Here is a 6,256-nt window from a genome sequence, read left to right as displayed (position 1 = left end):
TATAGTCTGTCTACACACGCTCCACAGTCTCTCCATTCCACGTCTCACAACTTTACTGGAAGCAAGCTTCTCCTCTATTTTTCCAAATGGGTTGATGTTGTCCCAGGCACTCTGGGTATGCACCAGATCCCTGTTACCTTAGTTTACATTTAAGGTCTCTTCCAACTCTGAGATCTTGTGATTCTTGGTAAAGAGATAGTTAAAGTCTCCAGTATAGTGCCAGGCACATAGTAGGTACTATGTAAATGTTAACTGCTACTCTCATCACCACCACCATTACCATTGACATCATCACCACTACCACCATTGTCAGTGTCATTGTCATCATCACCTGCATCATCCCAGTGGGTCTAGGTCTGCTTGCTTTTACTGGGGCTATCAGAGTGACGGAAAGACTGATAATTTCATTAGGATTATTGCCAGCAGCTGCCTCCTTCTTGCTTCATGTGGTTCATTGGGAGGCCTGAAATGTTTTTCCTCCTCCACTCTCACTTTTGGTTTCCTCGAATTCCTTTCAGATTCAGCTCTACTCCCTGCTTCTGTGGGAGACCATTTCCTAATCCTGCCCTAGGTGATTGTGCCCACTTAGATTGCCTTCCAGTTGCTTGAATGCACTTCATTATTTAGATGTTATCTCACCATTAGAATGTGAGTTCCTTGAGGGGAGGGACTGTTTTTGCCATTTTTTGTATCCCCAACACTTGGCACAATGCCTTTTGGACCATAACAAGTACTTAACAAATACTTGTCGACAGTTGACTGATTTGACGGACTGATTCAGTGGACTGTCCACCCAGCTGTTTATCTTCAGTAGGGTAAGGAGGTGGTCTGTTATTCCCCTGGAATTCTGGGGCTGGGGAGGAGGAGAAGAAGAAAGAGGAACTTCTATCCTGATGGGAAAGGGGATATAACATTTAGAAGAGAAGAGGGGGGCGTATACGCTTGGCACCATGATTTGGAAATAGTTGGAAAGTGATGTGGATGTATAATCTATAATAGATTGCTTGCCTTCTCAATGGGAAGGGAGGGAAGGAGAGAATTTGGAACTCAAGAATTTTAAAAAATGAATGTTAAAAATTGTTTTTACATGTAATTGGGTAGAATAAATTATTGTTTTTTGGTTTTTTTAAAAGAATGTGATGCAGAGGCCCGATTCTGGTTAAGATGAGGTGAAAGCCTGCCTCCAGGGCTTAGAGTCTCAGGGGTAGAGCTCAGGTTCCTGAGGGGGGCGGGACAGGATCAAGAGTGGGCAGAACAGGCAACAGTTTGGAAATACCCAGGAAATGGCTAGCAATGAATCAGCTTCACTGATTGAGGAATGACTAAATTTGTGGCACATGAATCTCTCTCTCTCTTTTTTTTTTTTTTGGTTGGGCAATGAGGGTTAAGTGACTTAGCCAGGGTCACACAGCTAGTATGTGTCAAGTGTCTGAGGCCAGATTTGATCTCAGGTCCTCCTGAATTGAGGGCTGGTGCTTTATCCACTGCGCCACCTAACTGCCCCATGGCACACGAATCTCATGGAATATTACTGTGCCATAAGAAATGAGGAACATGAAAGTCCAAAGTATTAATTGATGCAAAATAAAGCAAGCAGAACCAGAAAAACAATATGCACGATAAATGGAGCAAAGGAAATGGAGAGGACAAAAATTCCCAAGCTGAACGCTCTGTGTAATTATAATGACCAAACTTGGCCCCGGAGAAGAGAGGATGAAATGCCCCCTCCCTCTCTCATTTGAAGAGGTGCAAGACTAGGGGTATGCAACTCTATTAGATTTGACTGATGTGATGGGTAGGTGTTGTTTTTCCCCTCTTTGTTCTTTGGTTTAAAAGGATGGCTTATTAGGTGGGGAGGGGAGGGATATATTCAGATATGAAGGTGATATAAAAATAAAAGATATATCAATTTTTAAAACTGGTGCTGAGATACACATGACCCAACTCAGAACAGGACAAGGAGTCATCCTCCATCTGGCCCGGAGCACAGTGGGAAGCCTCAGCATGGAGCTGCAGGCGCAGCTTACTGTGGTCAAGGACTCTGTGTCTTTGTCCAGACTGTTCCCTGTGCCTGGAAGGTTCTCTCTTCTTTTTTATCTGTAGAATTCCTGCTTGTCGTTTTAAGCTTCACTCAAGCACTTCCTCTTCCCGGAAGCTGAACCCGATACTCCTCTCCCCCACCGGCTGAGGGCAACTGTCCCTCCTTGGGAGTTCATGGAGCACTTTGGGATCATTTAAATGAACTCATTGTGCAGATTATAATTGTCTAAAGCTCTTCCATCCTTTACTAGACTGTGAGCTCTCTGCAGGCAGGTCTCATCTATCTATGAATCTCCCTCAAAAGGAATCCGAATACAATAAACATTTGATAAGTGTTTATTGGGTCCCTTTTGAATATGTTTGGTGGGGGCAGCTAGGTGGTGAAGTGGATAAAGCGCTGCCCTGGATTCAGAAGGACCTGAGTTCAAATCCTATCTCAGACACATGACAATTACTAGCTGTGTGACCTTGGGCAAGTCACTTAACTCCCATTGCCCCACACCAAAAAAAAAATGTATTTGGTCTGGGGACTCTGTTTAGCAAGGACTTGGGCAGGCCACTTTACAAATGGAGATGATAAGACCTACTTAATGGGGCTGTCCTTTTTCATTGGTTTATGTTTATGATTATCCCTTCCACAAAACGACTTTCCCCATCACAATTTTGATATACCTTGGGATAACATAAGAAATGAAATGGGAATTTTGGAGAGGTTTTGTGGAAGCCAAAGACGACATGCAAAGGCCATCAGACAACCACTGAAAAAATTTAGAAACCCAGAAATTACATACAAACATACACACATATATATGCATACATGCATATATATATATATATATAGAGAGAGAGAGAACCCACATTTTACAATAAAGTACTGTAAACACCTCATAAAAGAAAAAATTTAGACATCTTCTCTGGTACGAAGGGAGGGCCAAAATATTTTACATGGATTTTTCAGATTGCAGCATCATGCACCTAACCTGCATGATGTGGAAGGGATAACTGTATCTGGGTGATTTCCTAGATATAGGAAACTCCTCAGCGAGGAAACTCCTACTAAAGCAGATCACCACCTACTCTGCAACTTATGGTCTTTTTTTTGTTTTGTTTTGTTTTGTTTTGGTGAGGCAATGGGGGTTAAGTGACTTGCCCAGGGTCACACAGCTGGTATGTGTCAAGTGTCTAAGGCCGGATTTGAACTCAGGTCCTCCTGAATCCAGGGCCGGTGCTTTATTTGCTGCACAGTCTAACCGCCCCCGCACAAATGAGATGTTAGGTGACTTGTCCAAGGTCACATGGCCATCATGTCATCATAGGCAGGACTGAATCTGGGTTATTCTGACCCAGGGGCTGGCTCTCTAACTATTGTACCAATCCGTTGCCTCAAGAGGCATGTGAAGATGGAAGTAATACATAGTGGATAGATTTGTGTCCATGGAGCCAGGAAAATCTGTTTAAATTTCTCCTCTAGTACTTGCTAGCTGTGTGACCCTGGGCAAGTCATTTAACCTTCTCTATAAAATGAAGGGGTTGGGGGTGCAGCTAGATGATGCAGTGGATAAAGCACTGGCCCTGGATTCAGGAGGACCTGAGATCAAATCCAACCTCAGACACTTGACACTAGCTGTGTGACCCTGGGCAAGTCACTGCCTCTCCAAAAAAAAAAAAAGGGAGTTGGACTAGGTGAGTTCTAAGGTATCCCTTCCAATTCCAAATTTAAGACATAACATTAGAGATCCTATATGTAAGTTGTTCAGTTGTATCAGATTCTCTGTGACCGAATTGTCCAGGGTCACACAGCTAAGTAAGTGTCTGAGACCAGATTTGAACACATGATGATTCCAAGGTCAGTGTTCTGTCCCCCGAACCGTCTAGCTGCTCCCCCTGTATGTAAAGTCCTTTGTAAAGTGCTACAGGGATGTGATCGGTAATTGTTATTATTGTTGTTAAGGAACTAGACTGATTTGTTGTTGTAATGTCCTTCCAGTAGCCTGAAATACTAGGACCAATATTTTTTCTGGATATAGTTTTCTCCCCTTTGTGATGAGTTATATCCCCTTATGGGCTGCATTCAGCCCACTTCTGGGTGTTATGTAGCATGATGATGATCATCATCATGGACATCTTTACTAATGAGATGATAGGCTCAGACCACCTTTAAGGAAGGGAAGGAAGGATTAAACATTTCTACAGTACCTACTATGTGTCAGGCACTGTGCTAAATGCTTTACAAATATTATCTCATTTGATTCTCATAACAGTTCTGGGAGGTGGGTACTATTATGATGCCCTATTATGTGTATGGATGGAGTGGATGTATTATGTGCTTTGGAGATAATCCCAACACAGGATGGAATTTACTGCATGTGATATATCTGTATTTTCTGCAGTATGCAGCTGTGACAGGGAATAGCATTTGTTATATACTGTGTGTGACCCACCACACGTAATTCCAATATGGTTGTTATCGAGGTAGTGGGCAGATGTGGGTTTAAATCCTGTCTCAGACATTTACTATGTGTGGGACCCTGAGCAAGTCCTCTCTCTGAGCCTCAGTTTCCCCATCTATACAATGGGGATAATAAGAACACCTGAAAGACAGTATGGTAATGAACTGATATGGAGTGAAATGAGCAGAATCAGGAGAACATTGTACACAGTAATAGCAACACTGTGTGATGATCAACTGTGATAGTCTTAACTCTTCTCAGCAATGCTATGGTCCAAGATAATTCCAAAGGACTCATGATGGAAAATGCTCTCCATGTCCAGAAAAAAAGAACTGTGGAGTCTGGATATAGATTGAACCATACTGTTTCTACTTTTTTTTGTTTTTGTTTTTTCTTTTTTGAGGTTTTCCCCTTTTGTGCTGATTCTTCTTTCACAGCATGAATAATGCAGAAATATGTTTAATGTAATTGTCCATATATAACCTATATCAGATTGCTTGCTTGGGGGGAGGGGAGGGAGGGAGAAAAATTTGGAACTAGAAATCTTGTAGAAACAAATGTTGAGAACTGTGTCTGCATGTAACTGGAAAATAATGAAATGCTTTTATGATAAAAAATAAATTTTAAAAAAGACAGTATGGTATAGCAGATAGACAGCCAACCTTGGGGTCAGAAAGACTGAGGTTCAAAGTTAAACACTGACTGTTTGACTCTGGATAAATTACTCAACTCAGTGGCCTCAGGCAATTCTTCAAAACTATAAATGATAGTGCAATTGCTAGAGTACATTAGTGAAGAGAGTACCCTCGCCATGAGCTCCCATATGCCAACAAAATCAGAGGTCTTAGTTCTTCTGCCCTCCCCCTCCTTGTAGCCCCAAATAATGTCTACCTTGTAGGACTGTCGTGGGAATCAAATGAGATATATTCAAATACGTGTGCCTGCTTCAAGGAATTCATTATTAACACTAATCAAGACCTAGCTGTAATGCATGGGAAATACTTTGCAAAGGCTGTATAAATGTACCTTTAATATTATTACAAATGTGATTGTTATGTACAATGTATTTGAAATAATTGCCTATGACTACACTATGCAGATTAATGGATGTTTATGATGCAGCATGCCTACAGATGTACCAGTGTACCGTGTGTGATTTGCAGAGACAGCAATTTTTTTTTTAACTGAGGGTACAAGCTTGCCTGTTCACCCATCCTTGACATTATTGTAGCTAACAACTGACACCAAGCTCCCTTCTAATTGTTTGGAATAGTGGGATGGTGTAGAATAACATTACTCTTCTCTTTCTTGGCTCTAGGCAGAATAATAGATCTCCGGAAGAAGTGGTCCCCAAATTAATCATGGTTTGAGGTGTTGGCTTTCTATTTATTAATGGGGCAGGAACCCCTTGATTCAAAACTGGTTCCCAGTGAGTCATGTATACTGGATTAAAGAAGTGGCTTTCTGTTTATTAATGGGGTAGGACCTTCTCTTGATTCCAAGCTGATCCCTTCCTTGGAAAAATGTAAACCTCTTCCATTGACCGACAGAAATAGCAGTCTTTGGAATGGAGAAGATAAGAAATATAGCCCCACCTTTGGATGAATTGCTGGTGAACCAGGTTTGGATCCCAGAATGGGGCATGACTTCCCCTGAAGTAGTAAGTAGAGCCTTAAGACACAGGATTTCTTGGGTCTTTCCCTGGACTATTCTTTTTCCTTTTAGTTTGATCAAGGCCCCTCCTTGTTCTTATGCTCTTTCTAACT

This window comes from Dromiciops gliroides, chromosome 1 (genome assembly GCF_019393635.1).
Source record: "Dromiciops gliroides isolate mDroGli1 chromosome 1, mDroGli1.pri, whole genome shotgun sequence".
Classification (NCBI taxonomy): Eukaryota; Metazoa; Chordata; class Mammalia; order Microbiotheria; family Microbiotheriidae; genus Dromiciops; species Dromiciops gliroides.
Note: the sequence above shows the minus strand (reverse complement) of the source record.